The following is a 17752-nucleotide window of genomic DNA, read 5'->3' as shown; positions in this document are numbered from 1 at the left end:
GTATAAACTTTGTAAATCATGATTTGGAATTTACAATGTATATACATTGTAAATCATGATTTGTAAGTGCTCCTCGTAACACTCAACGTGTCTTGGTTTGTATATTTCTATTGCATCTTTATTGTGATCTCAGTATAGTTTTGTAATATTAAGGAAGTACAGTAGAACCCCGATTATCCGTGCTCCTCGGGACCGGACGTTGGCACGGATAATAGGGATGTTCACTAATTTTTAAATATAGTTAAATTCAATAGATTACAAGGTATATAAAAACGTAACAATCATAAAACTGTTTAAAAATGTATATTTTTTAAGATAAATGAGTTCATAATGTTGATTTTCTTGGAGGCTAGAAAAACGGTACCCTGCAGCGAGGCTACGGTCTGTGACGTCGGCAGTCGTAACGTCTTTGATCGACGACTAGTTTTGTATACTTATTTACTCAGTGTATTTGAATTTGCGCAGTTTTTTACTTATTTAATTATTAAAAATAAAGCCAAATAAGTGGTGTTTTTTCCTGGGTGTGTAAATACATCAAAAAACAGTTCTGACAAGATTTTTATTACCGTTCCAGCCAATTTAAAACAGAAAAAGAAATGGTTTGTTGCAGCTAGAACTTAATATAACTAACTGAAAGAACTAACTTAATAAAATAAACATTATAGAAGTTTTCCAGAGACTTTCGGCCCTTGGTAATAATGTAATTGTTCTTTCTGCATTTACATTTTTCAAAAATACTTATTAGTTTTCTCAGGATTCGAAAAAAATGAATGAATTTAAATAGCATTGGACCAATATTTTGCACCTACCCCTTAAAGAGTAAATGAAAAATTTCGGGACCTCAAATTTGTATTCCTTTAACTGGGATATTCCTAAAAACGGGATTCTAATAATACATACAGTAAAAGTAAACCTTAAAATAACTACATGTGGATGTAGGTATGACTTTATATTATATTAAAATCATTAATAATTTAGTGAAAAGATTGGTTGAAATGAAAATGTATAATACCCAAGTTCAAAAATATTTTTTACCTTGGAACAGTTGTCAACTCGAAATACGAAACAACCGAAATAAGATCTAGTGTTGAAAAGGACATAGCAACATTTAACAACATGCATGAGAAATATTTTCACCCATTGCGACATAATATCTCTCCCACTAAAAATGCGGCTGCTAAAATGTTATTATTTCCTGTCTTGCTATATGGCGTAGAGGCCTGGACAATAATGGAAACATTAATGAAAAAGCTAGAGGCATTCGAGATGTGGGTGTACCCACGTATCCTCAAAATATCCTGGGCGACCCACACCAACGTATAGGTATTGCGTCGAATGGGAAAACAAAAAGAAATCTCTTTTACAATTAAGAAACGAAATCTTAAATATTTCGGTCATATCATGAGGCATGATAAATATCGTATACTCCAACTGATAACGCAAGGTAAAATAGAGAGCAAACGCGGACCCGGAAGAAAAGACACTCATGACTTAAAAACTTACGCCAATGATTTGGACAAAAATCGATCGAGTTATTCAGAAACGCCTCAAATGAAATTAAAATTGTCATGATGATAGCCAACGTCCACAACGGACAAGGCACATGAAGAAGAATAAAAATATTTTTAATACACCTAACCAAGGTGAAGTAGTAACCAGCCAATGTATGTATACAATATGCATGCGTACAATGCATGCATACAACTTTTAGCTTAAAGAAGACATGGAAAATTATATGGAATATACACTCAGTAAAGCTGTGGTAGATTTATTTTTTTACAAGATGCCAATAAATCATACACCATTGTTACATCTACACTGCAGTCGGTAGTTTATGCGAATCGGCTTTCTGAAAACCTTCTTCCATTTTATTTGTTTATTTTTGTAAAACCCAAAATATGTCCTTACAAACAGTCTATCCACTTTAAACTAAACAAATTCACTATAAAACTCCACTTTAACCCTGATAAAAAAAGAAGAGAACAAAATAAAATGACCTGAAACGTCAAACAGGTAAACAGTAACACTATGAGAATGGCGCGCGCTTGGGGTATGCAACTAGTGACGTCAGGCCAATAGAGAAGCGTTCTTGAAATTTAAAATAATGTTAGATTTCTAATAAAGATTTTTTATAGAAAGGCTTTTTAAATTTTGTTGAAATTTTGGGCAATTATTCCTAGGGTGTTTCTTAATCGTTTTACATGTTTGAAATGACTTTTTAATTTTTTGTGAACATCCCTATTGAAAAGCACGGATAATTCGAACATTTATTTCTTGTTATAATACATATTATGTACGTATATCCATACATATGAGTCTTCTATTATCAAAACCCGACAAATCCACTGAGGTCAAATGTTGGGAAATTCAAAAAAACGGTTTTGGTATGAAAGTTAAGCTTAGGGGTATTCCTATTTTTTTTTTAGTTAAAAGATATGTTTCTGAATTAAAAACCATTTGTAATTATTCTGGAAATACGTAATTTTAAATAAAATTTAAAAACAAAAATGGACTTGTCGAGTTTTGATTTTTACTTACGGATTTGTTTTGTTTTGAAACAAACGAGTATGGAATTGTCGGAGTTTGAATTATATCTAGTGAAACACAAAAACAAACATTGTTGTTTAATTATAGAATTGGTTTTATTTTGACAAAAAACATTAAATTAAACTATTAAATCCGGAACTTCATCAACTGATTCACACAAATGGTCATTGTTGGTTATCTCTGGAATTCTCGTTGTCTTCAATATTATCATATTTTTTGTAAATATCATCAAAGTATTTTAGAGTTTCAAGTTGTTGCCAATTTTCTCCCCAATGTTTTTCCAATAAGCTCTTTACGTCCTCAAGTTTTTCTTTTTTAGGACGTACACCACCTGTAACTGTAGATTGGAACATACTTTTAACGGATTTTCCTTTTTTAAATACAGAATTATATTCCCCTAGATCACATTTATAAGACTGTTCCCCTCTAATAGTTACAACTTTGCTTATTCCACGTCTTAATAGAAATCTTTTGCTCATATTAAATCGAAAGTGTCACTGTGCAGGAGGTTTAAGTGCAGTTTGGCAATCCTTTTTCCAATCGTACACTGTCACATCTTGACCCAAGATATAGAGAGTTCCATGGTCTTTAAAAATTTCAATGAACTCTTCTGGTTTATAAACAAAACCTGCCTTGAACCCTTTTTAATCTTCTTCTGGTTTACCTTTCATTTTGTTTAGCCGCTCTTTTCCAAGTAGCTGGCTGTGAAACACGTTTTCGACTCCTATCCGGAGTTACTGGTTTTGGACTCTACCCCATGAAATTTTCCATAACTATTTTGATTTTAAAACGTTTTAACAACTAATTTTAGCTATAAAACTATTTTGATTTTATTCAAACAACACGAATTTTGCAAGGCAAACTTCTATTACAACCAAACGTTTTAGCGGTTTTAACAACACTAACAAACATTTTCACTGACGTGATTGATTGCCTCGGATTTGCTGGCATTTGAGTTTAACATATGCTTGGATTTGCTGGATTTTGAAAGCAACCCAATATTTCAAATGCAAATTAATATTAAATTAGGAGGGTTTTGCATCGGAAATTTACTATAAACTTGTAGAGGGCAAGATTACAAATCATTTGACATGCATACCTCAAAATTCATAAAAAGTGGATTTGTCGGTTTTTGAAACTAGATGATTCATATATACCTACCATAAAAAAACAACAGAACAAATAAATATTTCATTATGTCATTATGAGTCTCCCTCTCCTCGTATAGAGTTTCCGTCGAGTGATTTACAGTGACGCTATTTTGACAAAACCTCAAAAATGCAATTTAAGTATACAAAAGCATAGCACGGATAATCCGCATCCCGGATAATCCGCACACGGATAATCGGGGTTCTACTGTATTCACAAAAACCTCTTCTATTTGTGCCAGACAGAGTGTGAAGCCCATGGTTAGAATACCTACTTATATTATATCAATCCGAGGTTGCTGCTCGAAACCATTGAATTTAATTGCAAGAGAACCATGCCTTTTCCTCAACCAAGATATTCTTCTTCTTACTACGCTGCACTTACCTCCAATCTTCCTCTGCATAATCACTTATAACAGTTGATATTTATCTCAGCGTGTCACAAGTCCGAGGTATTGTAATTGTCTCGTTTTAATTATCAATACGACTTCTTCTGGTTATGTTCATCCTGTCCAGTAATGCTAGGTTAGTTATAATGCCCTGTCGGGCACCTCTCTTGATTTTTATTTTATCTGATATAGGGCTACTTTTCGCATTGTATCTTCTTGTTCATGAACAAGCAATTATCTATTATTGTAATTGCGCCAGTATTTCAGCAGTGATCATTATAGGTCTGGATCCCGCGTATGAAAAAAAAAAGTTGATTAATAGCAAGCTGAAAATTTGTTAATAGCTTAAGGGTGTCTAGTCAGACAAACTTTAATATATGGGAACATTGGAACAGGGGCAGTTTTAATTGTGGAACAGGTTAAAAATTTGGAACGGTCAGACCACGAAAACCGCACATGTATTTTGTCCGACAGAACAGACTTAAACTCTCCGAACAGAGATTAAACTCTCATGCAAAAATCAGACTGCTATTTATCACCAAATGGACGTTTTAATGAGTGCAACATGTAGAATATGTCAAATGACAGGAATTATAACAGGTGATAAATAGCAGTCTGATTTTTTCATGAGAGTTTAATCTCTGTTCGGAGAGTTTAAGTCTGTTTTGTCGGACAAAATAAATGTGCCGTTTTCGTGGTCTGACCGTTCCAAATTTTTAACCTGTTCCACAATTAAAACTGCCCCTGTTCCAGTGTTCCCATATATAAAAGTTTATCCGACTAGACACCCTTAAGCTATTAACAAATTTTCAGCTTGCTATTAATCAACTTTTTTTTCATACGCGGGATCCAGACCTATTAATCATTATTGCAATCGTTTGTCTTTCAGCTGGACATATCTTCCTCTATCGTGGCTTTAGTACTAAATACTACTTGGCGATTATTTCGCATTTTACATTTTAACATTTTTTAAATATGCGGTACTGGAAAACATAAGATTAAGCATAAAGTCAAAATTTATATTATGTTGTTTTCACTGAAAATAACTGTAAAACGAAAACAGGAAGTTAACACAATTAGCAGCAACCTGGTCAGTGTACGCACTTTTGGTTTCGCGGTTAAAATAACGTCACTGACTTGTCGGTCTGTTAAGCATTTTTATTAATACTAAATATGCAAATTTATTAATTTATAAAACGAAGATGATAAGATACATTATCTAAGTAAAAAAATGTTTCTTATTTTTCTGCAATATGACAGAAACTGTGCGCTAGATAAGTTACATGTCGAGGATCCCGTACAAAAGTGTATTAACTCAAAAAACTTCATTTTTCTGTTTATCTCACCAATAAAATGCATTATATGCATCCTCTTTTTAGATAGCCAAACGATATGTCCCAATAATCAAGTAAAGCTCATGGTCCGGTACAAACAGTATAATTCGAACTTGTAACAAGAAGTAGTAGTAAAAAGAAAAAAAGAATGTGTGTGTACTTTGTACGCACGTAAGAAGTTATACTTCTATTATTATGATTTCAACGAAATTAATACACTTAACAGGTTATTTGTATTTTATTTAAATATTAAACTAACTTTCTTTACCTACCACTTTTAAAAAATCTTTATTAAAACGATACCAAAAATATAAAAAAAAAATATGAATCGTCCGGGATTTGAACCCGGGACCTCTTGATCTCCGGTGACACGCTCTACCACTACGTTATCTCCCTTTTGCTTTGACAGGTTACAAGATTTCTCATACATACTGACAATTTAATACAAAAATACTTTAAATAATATATATTAATAATATATATATAATAATAATATATATTAATAATATATATATAATATTAATATATATTAATAATATATATATATATATATATATATATATATATATATATATATATAATATATTCTGTTCAGAACGAAAACGTTTTGCAATCCATGTGGATGACTTTTAGAAGTTTTAAATAAACTATTTTATACCAAAATACAATTTGAAGTTTTTACTTCTGTATAGGTTTTTTTAAACTATGGTATACAGCCAACTATTGGGATTTTTCCATTGATTTTATTTTAAATAATATACTTACTATTATTATAAAATATCTTATTCCCGGTGAAGACAAATCCAAAGACACAAAAATTACCACCAATATATTCTTTTCACACCTTTTCTTGCACTGATATATTTAAACATAACTTGAAAGATTCAGCAACTAAACGCCATACTGTCTGTATGCGCATGCGCGCAGAATTAGGAAATTTTACTCTCAATCGCGCCTAAAGAAGTATAACTTCAAAAAGAATTTCGCCGTAAAACGAAAAAAAGAGACGTATTATATTTCAGTCCGTTCATAGAACGCCAATAACACCGTAACTAGTTTCATTCTTATTAGAAATCATCAGAAAGTGTATATGGATATCTCTGAACAAACTGAAACAAATTGAACTTACTAGTATCAAATCACGACAACATAACAAGGTATGGATGTCGTAACGACATCTGTCTAAAACAATGCAAAGTTTTATTTCCGAAGAAAATAAAACTTTTAATGAGACTAAGTTTTTGGTTACGCCTTTGTGGTTTCTATTACTTGCAAACCATACGAATGTTGAAATAAAAAAGACCAGGGGAGTTTTCGTTGAAATTTTCGTTGGGATTTTGCCACGTTGAATAGACCAGAAGTGAACTGAAAATTATAGACCTCCCTTAGTCTTCTTAGTTTCAATATACTTGAAGAAACTTGGTACATTAAAAGTTATATTTTCTTCGATAATGAATCTTTGAATTGTATAAAAAAAAGAAGTATTAGTTCAAAAAGCGACCATATATCACCAATATATACATTTCGTTCGTGAAAAAGTGTCGTAAATCAAATTTTTTGGAGGAAAACTGTATTATTTCGAATCAAAATATCTTCTTTAGATGTTATTTTTTTAACAAATATATTTCCTATGTTACTCTAGCCCAATTGTAACAGGTCAAAAATTAATGCAAAAATTAAATGTATACTACCAAGATAAAAAATATATCAGAAAATAATTAAAGCCAATATTTTCTTTTTGGTCTCCTGTAAAATTTTAATATTTTTAGTTACTAAGGCTTAGAATGGTGCGACATATCTTTACGTTTTTTCCTAAATTAATTTTATCATTTACATCGAAAAGTGTGGATCTTAGGGAAAAAGGTTCTTTATAAAACATTTCAAGTATGTTAATAAAATTCAAATCGTTCCCCTCATGCGAATAAAAGTGTTATGTCAGCTGGCGGTTTTTCCTTAAAATCGATAGTTTTCGAGATACAAGACAAATTGTTGCGAAAATGGTGTTTCTCTCCTTTTTCACTCTTATAAAAAGGATTTCACACAAAATAAGGTTTTTGACAAAAGTACTCGCTCATTATTATCGTAACCATCGATGATATTAGCAGTAAAATCTCAGCTTAATTTTTTTGAAACACTTAGTTCGTGGACTACAGAGGCGTGCGGTCCATGGAAGCGGGGGAAGCACCGCTTCCCCATTTATACGTCGATATAAGAAAATATATTATTAATTAATATTTAATAATCAAAAAATTTTCCCTAATCCAAGTAATCTACATATTACCTAGGCAATAGGCATTGAAAAATATTAAAAATTAATCGCGTACGAACGAACTCAATATGCACACAATTAAACTATTCGATCCACTCCTGACAGAAGCGCATCTCAAAATCGCCGCTTGTCATGCAGTTGTGCCGTTTAAAAATTGGTCAGGGTTCAATGACCGCACCCACTAGTCGCGCGAATTTTGGTACCTACCCTGGAAGCGATCGTCCTATCGCCTTCCCGAAAGTGAGATGCTCCGACTGTTACTGCTGCTAAGGGGTGCTTAGGTATTACATACATTCGCTTAAAGAATATTTCGATTTAAATTTTTTGCAGAGATTTTTCCTTTTACTGATCTTTTATTTGACATTTTACAGAAATCAAATGGTATTGCATTTTGTATAAGACATATTGATGACTTTATTAATACGATAATTAAAGAAACGAGAGCAGTTTAAAAATATTTGGGATAAAACTGAACATATGGGGTTGGAACATGAAAGAAAAATAATGAAGATTGATAATTTCGGAGACAGAGAGACAGAGAACACAGAGGAAACAAAGAGACCTTTTAATAATATTCTACAACAAATGAATTCTAGCTTTCAAAATTTGAACGATTTAAAATTTGTAGAATTATATATAATCTTAATATTTCCAATTATAATTCATCAAAATTTCTTACAGAGGAATTTATTTCACTACAATTAAATAATGAAAAATTTTTGATATCCCAGCTTTGCATTCTTAGTTGTGTCATTTATGAAACAACTGACATTAGTGATAAAGACATGCCCAGAAATCTGGGATTTCTTTATAACTACTGGTTTAAACAAGTCACTGTCTGAAGTGGTCAAGTTGTGTGAATTAGTACTACTAACTATCCCAGCCACAAGTGCATCAGTTGAACGAAGTTTTGCAGTATTAAGATGCATTAAAAGTTTCAAATTAAGAGTTTAAAAGAAATTCAACAAGCGAAGACAGACTTTGAAAGTTAGCCCTATTATCCATTGAAAAAGACTGCATTCAACAATTATCAGAAGTTGATAGCAGAATAGACCTCGAGTATAAATAAGTGTCATTTTAGTGAAAGTTGTGTGTTGTGGAAAATGCCTCGGAGTATATATATATATATATATATATATATATATATATATATATATATATATATATATTTAATAGGATTCTTCTTTAGAAAACCAAGCCCGGCGCGAGGACTCAAGGCCCGAGCTACCAATACAGATCAATGATAGGTCACTAGTCACTAGAAATAGCGGGAATAGAGTGCCTCACGCATTCACGCGTCACGGATTTAGTGTGTGAGTCCTTGTACCCAGGACGTCTCACATAATTAAGTACTTTGCTGATAGAGAGCCCCTGCGCATCAGAGTGTTATCAGGTGGGAAGTGGCTCGACCCTCGACCCTTAAGAAAATATTTTTATTTCCTTATTGAATCGCTTCCCCTTTCGAAAAAGTCACCGCACGCCATTGGTGGACTATAATATGTGTACATAATGCAAAGCAATCATATTCTATTAAATGGACAAACAATTTTTCGTAAGTAATGAAATAAAAAACGTTCTCACACAAGATGAAATAAAAGACGTGAGAACATCTTTTATTTCATTATTTACGTGGTATGGACTCACACATGCAACCATTCATTATTTGACCATTTTCAGTGTGAACCTAGAAATAAGTAAACCACTTAATTAATATTAAAGCAAAGGGTAAAATTTTGACTGTTGAATGATTTGAATGTGATTACTTACGTGGGGACTATATAGGTATTTCTAACTAGCTACGGTAGAATGTGTGAAAACCTTTCAATTACATATTGTTACAATGCGACATTAACCCTTGCAGGACCAACATTTTATTAGAGAAGCAGCGGGGACCAAGTCCATACATCAATAAATGTTCACACATAAATTAATAAAAAACGTAGTACATTCGTTAACGGTAAAATATTGCAAAACCTCTAAATTTTAAAGAACCGCTTGGATTGACATGAAATTTGGTACACATTGGTTGAAATTACACATAGCTAACAAGTCAAAGAAAAAAAGTGATATTGTGCCGATATGTGCTTTTGCGCCGGGGGTGCTTTTCACCCCCTCTTGGGGGGTGAAAAAATATTCGTCCGAAGTAAGTCCGGAAATGGATAAACGGACTAATTTTAAGTAACTTTGGTTCTATAGAGTTTTTTCACTAAGTCAATACTTTTCGAGTTATTTGCCAGTGAATATGTTCCTTTTTTCAACAAAATAACCACGCTTATAGACAGTTTTTCGCAAATAACTCAAATAGTAAGTATTTTGTCGAAAAAACATTCTTAGTAAAAATATAGCCTGTAAAAAATTTAAAATAAATGGTGTATATATAACGTCTCTACACCCAGTAAAAGCAGAGTTATAGCTAATTAAAAATAGGTTCATATTCGTCAAATTCCAAATGGAATAATTTAAAGTAAAATAACCAAAAATGGAGCACATTTCGGGGAAAACTCATTTCAACTTATTTAAAGTGTTTAAAAAAAGCTTCATTTTTGTTTTATAAAAAAAATTTCTACCATCAAAATTAAACAAGTTACGCTCAAAATAAAGTTAGTCTTTAGTTTTTGGTAAAAAAACCGGGAAAATCAGCCCCTAATTAGTATCTCAAATGAACTAAATCGTTACGACTACACAAGTTTCTTGACTCGTGTATGTATTGTTTATATGATCTGTAAATTTCATCGGTTCAAAGTCCTTATTTTTGAAAGGGCTGCAGTTAAAAGGGGTTGAACGACTCACTGATTACGAATCTAGAAAATTTAGAAACACCAAATCTTAATCAATTTTCGTCTAACAGAAAAACAAAAAAATACGTGGTATTCAAAAAAGCAATGCTGACAGTTTTTGCTTTTCAATATTTTTGGTATCTCTAAAAATTTTTAAGTTATTTTGAAAAAAAGCATATTTTTCAAAATTAAAATTTTTAAAAATTTTATTTTAAAACCAAATTTTTTCAAAAATAAGCACTTTTAATCGATGAAACTTACAGATCATATAAACAAAACATAAATAAAATAATTTGTGGAGCGGTAACGATTAATTTCATTTAAGTTGCTAATTAGGGGGTGGTCTTCCCGATTTTTTTTGCCAAAACAAAAGGGACCAACTTTATTTTGAGCGTAACTTGCTTAAATTTAACGTTTGAAACTTTTTATAAACAGAGAAATAAAGCTTTTTTTAAACACTTTAAAAAAGTTATAATGGGTTTTCCCCAAAAACTGCTTATTATTTTTAATAGTTCACTTCGAAATATTCTATTTGAAATTTGGTGAATATGAATCTATTTTTCATTAGCTATAACTCTAGTTTTATGAGGTCCAGAGACCTAACGCATACACCATTTTTTTAACTTTTTTACAGGCTATATTTTTGCTTAAAACGTTTTTTTCGAGAAAATACTTACTTTTTGAGTTATTTGCGAAAAACCGTCTAAAAAAGTAGTTATTTTGTTGAAAAATGAACATATTCACTCGCAAATAACTCGAAAAGTGTTGACTTGGCGAAAAAACTCTATAGAACAAAAGTTACTTAAAATTAGTCAGTTTATCAATTTCCGGACTTATTTTGGACATATATTTTTTCACCCCCAAGAGGGGTGAAAGTCACCCCCAGGGCAAAAGCACACATCGGCACAATATAACTTTTTTTCTTTGACATGTAAGCTATGCGTATGCCAAATTACATGTCAATCCAAGCGGTTCTTTAAAATTTAGAGCAAAAACCGTGAAAGAATGTACTAACGTGCTTCTTTATTAAAATAATTTAAAAATAACACTTTTACAAATAAAAAAAATCCTAGACGTTAATGGAAAAGATAAGGATTTTTAATTTACATTGAGTCTTCGGCTTCAGTGGAATTAGCATCATCGTAGGATACAGAAATATTTGACTTCTTGCTTTGCTTACCGCATACATACTTCTGGTATTTTGAACAAAATATGGTTGTTTTTGCCAACTTATTGGTACTTTTCTTTTAGATTCTGCTCAGTGCCGCGCTAGCACGTGGTAGCGCCTGTGTGCAAAACATTTAATGGCGCCCAAAATGAACAATTATTTATTGTGACAAAAAAAATAACTAAAAATTCTTACACATGCAACAGGAAAATAAAGAAGTTAAAATAATTAAACAAAAATAAATCTTTGGCGTAACAGCATAAAAAAAACTAAAGATGTAGGTAGGAAAACATAAAAACTTAGCTATTTTATAAAAAATTAACTTTTCACGTCTTTAGTTCGAAAAATCTTTTTATAATATAGTGAATATAAATTTGATTTTATACTGACGACTCTATAGAGATGGTAGATAAATTTGTCAACCGCCCTTGACTGATGGTCGATCCCAAATATTCTTTTAGGTTTAAGTTTATAAAAAGATCGTTCAGCAGTGGCATCAGATATGGCCAGAGTGAGCAGAATGCGAAGAACTATTGCTAAATTTGGGCAAACTGCAGTAAATTCGTTTAAAAATATAAATTATAAAATTTTACAAACATTATTTAATTCTTTTAACAAACGCTGAAGCTGTATAATTTCTTCAATTAAATCGTCTCCCCCTATATCTAGATGATCATTAAATCTCATTTTTTTACAAATTTCTACACAAATGTTTTAATTGTGAGTGTTCTGTACAGTCGTTTAAATTATATAAGAATTTGAAAGAATCAACATGATTCTCCAATATGGAAAATCTTTCATTTACTGAAATTAATGCTTGGTCGAGTACACAATGAAATAAATTAACTTTGTATGACATTTTAGGATTCAAAATCGGTTCGACTTTATGTTCGTAATCGCACTGTCTGCTTTTATTGCGACGCCGAACTGTTTGTCTGGTTGAAAACTGGGCTCCACATCCAGTTTCTCTGCAGTTTCATTTGTTGTAGTAATAACATCATTAAATTTGCTATCTATCCCAAACTAGAGCAAGAATTGTTTTAAGGGCATAGGTGCAAAATTTCGCTCCAATGTGTTTTAAATGAATTCATTTTTTTTAATCCTGAGAAAACTATTAAGTATTTTTGAAAAATTTAAACGCAGAATGAAAGACTACATCATTACCGAGAGCAGAAAGTATCTTAGAACAACCAAAAAGTTTGATTTAAATGAGATATTTGAAATTAAAAATCAGACGAAATTTTTTGACCCCTGTAACTCATTAAAATAAACATTATAGAAGCTTTCAAGGACTTTAGGCCTTCAGTAATAACGCAATATTTCATTCGCGGTTTAAATTTTTACAAAATACCTATTAGTTTTCTCAGAATTTGAAAAAAAAAGAATGAATTTAAAACACATTGCCGCGAAATTTTGCGCCTACGCCTTTAACTCTTGTAAAGCATATTCATTGTTTTTTATTGTAAAATTTTGCTAACGAAGTTAACTTTTATGAAGTAGTACGAAGTATACCTATATGTGGACTGAGCATATAAATGTAAATATTGATATTTTCCTAAACATCTAGCTTCATATTTTGAATCAAGATCAAATTTATCCGAATGTGTTATATCACATAAAGCATCATACATTTCTATCAAATTTTTGTACAATGGCTTTAAAGCGTAAATTCTGCTGGACCAGTGGCTGCATGTCTTTACAGGAGTTTTCTTGTTTATGCAGATTGTATAAATCAATACGTAATGTACCTACCTTTGAAGTTGAGATATGCAGGGTGGCAAGGTCGTTAAATGGGTAAGTGTTGTTTTGACCTGCGCTGCGTACAATTTTTGTAACAACTTTTAGTGGCGCCCCCTAATTTCTGGCGCCTGTGTGCGCCGCACACATTGCACACGTGGACGGCGCGGCCCTGATTCTGCTAATTTGCAATATAAATGGTATCGTTCTTTCCCATTTTGGGATGGTGTTGAAGGTATTCAAGGGGGATTATTTATAGTCCACTGTCAAGTCTTTATAAAAGTATGAGAATTAAATTATAGAAATGCTAATTATGGCATCTAATAGGGCAGTAGTATGCCGATAACTACTAATTATTTGAGATTTTTAGGAATAAAGGTGTTTAGAAAATCGGATGTTATACTTCTAGGGTTACTTCGATACCCTCTATTCCAGGGTACTTCTAGGGTTAAGTCAATGTATTAAGATTATGAGAAACCATGTTAATGTATTTCATCCTTGCTAGAATAAGGCACGTAATGCTTAGGTGAGAGGCAACGACCAACTAATTTAATTGATAGGTGACAACGAGTTATGACAGATTTTGTGAAACACGAGACGGGACGCGGGACGGGACACGAGGGACAAGAGTGAAACTGTACTTAGCGATATAATATGGAGAAACAAGCAACTGAAAATGGAAAGAAACGCACATATCTAAATTTGTAATGATGCATAATTTATAAAATAGTTTTATCTGTAAAACTATTTAATAAAAGCATTAAAAAAATTAATATAGAGAATACAAAATGAATATACAGTTTCCAGAATATTATTTAACTACAAATGTTTTAACTCACCTACAAATTACATTTTTCTATGTATGCTATACAATGTGCAACTTCTCTCACTCATACATTCAAAACGAACAATTTCTCAGGCTATGAGAAAAGTCGGCCATTGCAGTGAGAAATATTTTTCTCACGGGTTCCATACGTAGAATCGCGGTTTCCACGGTAACATGCGCAATACAAACACAAATATGTTTGTCAAATAAAATGTGTCAAATCAAAACTTACCAGGAATTACCTTTCAAAACTGTTCAAATATAACTGGTAACTATAATTTTAAATAATTAATAAATATTAAGAGTATTAAATACCTAAATATGTGTATAATATGTATTTTATTTCAATTTTGGCATCTAATCTATAAAAAAGCACCTAAATGATTTAATTTTGAAGTTTGAACTCTTGACAAAAACGCATCCATAGAAAAAGTACAGTGTACATATACAGTTTCCAGAATATTATTTAACTACAAATGTTTTAATTCACCTACAAATTACATTTTTCTATGTATGCTATACAATGTGCAACTTCTCTCACTACTTACATACATTCAAAACGAACAATTTCTCAGGCTATGAGAAAAGTCGGCCATTGCAGTGAGAAATATTTTTTCTCACGGGTTCCATACGTAGAATCGCGGTTTCCACGGTAACATGCACAATACAAACACAAATATGTTTGTCAAATAAAATGTGTCAAATCAAAACTTACCAGGAATTACCTTTCGAAACTGTTCAAATATAACTGGTAACTATAATTTTAAATAAATAAAAGTATATAAATATTAAGAGTATTAAATACCTACATATGTGTATAATATGTATTTTATTTCAATTTTGGCATATAATCTACATAAAAGCACCTAAATAATTTAATTTTGAAGTTTGAACTCTTGACAAAAACGCATCCATAGAAAAAGTACAGTGTACAACACCTGAGAAAACGACATATTTCTCCCTCGCTTGATTTGCGGCATTCGCCTCGTACCTCGGCTCAAGCCAACAAACTTCTGCGCTCGTGAGAAATATGTCTTTTTTCTCTCCTGTTGTACAATATACTATTTTCTTGAACATACAAAATTAATTATTTAGATTACATAAGAAGTATTTTTGTTTTTTTGCAGGTCTCCAACCTTTTCTTGCGATGGAGGACACTGTGACTTACTTCGCTGAAAGACTTTGCTACATCAGCCCGGCGGGAATGTGAAGTCAAAAACCCAGACGTTACGTTTCAGTTTTTCAAGTTCACAAAGGTGAAGTAGATAATATTATGTTGTTATATCATCACATATAAAGTAGTACTGCGAATATTTGAGGCCACCGCAAAAACTTTACGATTTTAGCACGCTGGAAGAGAGTGATAAGATTCTATGTTAATATTAATATGTCTATTTTAAGGCAGAATGGAACCTTGAATCATTTTATTGTATTTATTTTACTAATGGCCTCATAACCATCTTAAAGATTGCATAAGGAAGTTACCGATTTTTTTCAAATCATATTTCTACGTACCCTACTTTGATGGCACACTAAAATATATTAGGTAAATACAAAATTCTTAACAAAATATGGTTACCTAAATATAAAATTTACCTTTATATTATACTAGATTTCCTTCCACACTTATAAAATGTCCCTATTATGATGCCATTCATATCTATCCGATGCTTTTATTATAGTAGTTACTAGTTAGTAGTTAGTCTACTATATACTAGAAACGGCAGAGATGAGAGTACAGAGAAGAATTACAGGTAATACGCTGAGAGATCGAAAGAGGAGTGAAGACTACAAAACAATGTAACGTACAGTGTATAAACGAATGGACACTAAATAGAAAAAATAATGGAATAACCACATAATCAGAATGGGGGAGACACGTGTGGTCAAGATATCAAGAGATAAATCACCAATCGGTAGAAAAAGTATAGGCCGACCGCGCAAAAGATGCAATGACAACCTTTTACAACAACAAACTATTCACTAATTTTTGCTTACTTATTTGTGGCTTTACACAGCGTATTCTGTTTGCCATTTACCATATCCTTATCACCATTTCTTCTTGTTATATATGTATCTTCTTCAGTGCGGTCTCTTTTTTTATTGCTCTTCTTGATTTTCCATTCCATTGTAATCCAGGATGCCCTCCTTTCCTCCTTCTGTTTTTATTTTTTCTATTTAGTCATTTAGTTGCCTCCTTCACATTTATAAGTTGGCTAATTCATTCTTTTCGCACTTTATCCATTTTAGTATTACTCTGCCACTTTTGTAAAACCATTGTATTTATTTAGTTTTCCATTATTTTATTTGTTATCCACGTCTCTGGGTCATAAAGTGAGGAGATTTCTATCATTGTTTTAAAAATTTAGCAAATATCGGTGACTCCATATAATCGAGTGTAATAATATTTGTGGTGTTATTTTCTTTTGTTTCGTTATTTTATTTTTCTTTCGGTTTCATCTGTTCTTGTATTTGGTAAAGTGACTCCCAGGTAATAAACTTCCTTTTTTATGTTTTTCACTTCCAGCTCTTCTGCGATGTATCCAATGGTCATGTGTTGCGTTTTATCATAATTAATTTCCAAACCGCACAGTGGCGGAGGGTCAGGGTCGGCAGGGTTGGCAGTGCCGGCCCACACATTTATGGACACATTGTAGATTTTCTAAATATTTAATTTAATCAGAGTTGATGATATTTGTTTCTGTAAAATAAAAAAAAAATCTGTGAGATAATACAGACTAAATTTTATTCATTGTTTTTAAAAAAATTCGATCAATCCGATACGTTAAGTGATCCCTACGCGTAAGAAACTTTTTCAAATTAATAATCCCAGCCATGCATCCGATTGCAATTGTGTGAATTATTTTTTATAAGATCTGCTTCGACAGGGACGGCAAGCCGTCCCTAGATTTACGATTTACTTGTAAGAAACGCTGTGGAATATTAGCCGAAAGGCAACCAATTTTACATTTCACCACAATTTCACCCGTATTTGAATGGCAGAGTCCGGCAGATAACGATCTGCCGATCAGTGATGGGCAGACATCAGCAAGGCATGTACCAAGCCACGTACCCTGCTAATAGTACGCTCGGGATGAAATTATTTATGAAATAAAGTAGCTTTTGGAATTTTAAATCTCGCTTAGTTTTCACTGTAGCAGATTTTCTTAAACAGCTTTTGGAAGTTTTTAATTTTATTAATAAAGGCGACAATTTTGCAAGTGATGATATCTCGATCCGTGAAGCAATCGGTTTGGAAACTTTACTAAATGATTATTCTTTTAAAATTTTTTACATATTTTTAAAAAAGTGTTTACCCAAACTGATGTGATATTCAATGTTGTTTAAAATCAGTCAACTGACATTATTTATTCCAAAAATAGAATAACAAAGCTGGTAAAAAATCTCAAAGATAGTAATTTTCAATATATACGCAGTGACGTTTTGGATTTGCTTGATATTTCCGATCACCCCCACAAAAGACAAAAGTATGACACAGATTTCGAAAAACAAGTATATTTTGAAATTTTTGATACTATTATTACTTGTGCAAATAG

General features: G+C 31.9%; 1 protein-coding gene across 1 annotated transcript in view; it reads left to right on the top strand.

The window, feature by feature from the left end:
* Window positions 1–15323: 15323 nt before the first annotated feature.
* LOC126882276 (uncharacterized) overlaps window positions 15324–17752 on the top strand; it is a 228426-nt gene continuing 225997 nt past the window's right edge. The window contains exon 1 of the mRNA XM_050647118.1: window positions 15324–15451. The gene's annotated coding sequence lies outside the window, so the exon portion shown is untranslated. The remainder of the gene's footprint in view (window positions 15452–17752) is intronic.

Source organism: Diabrotica virgifera, chromosome 3, assembly GCF_917563875.1.
Source record: "Diabrotica virgifera virgifera chromosome 3, PGI_DIABVI_V3a".
Lineage (NCBI taxonomy): Eukaryota > Metazoa > Arthropoda > Insecta > Coleoptera > Chrysomelidae > Diabrotica > Diabrotica virgifera.
This window is presented reverse-complemented; position numbering and strand designations above follow the sequence as displayed.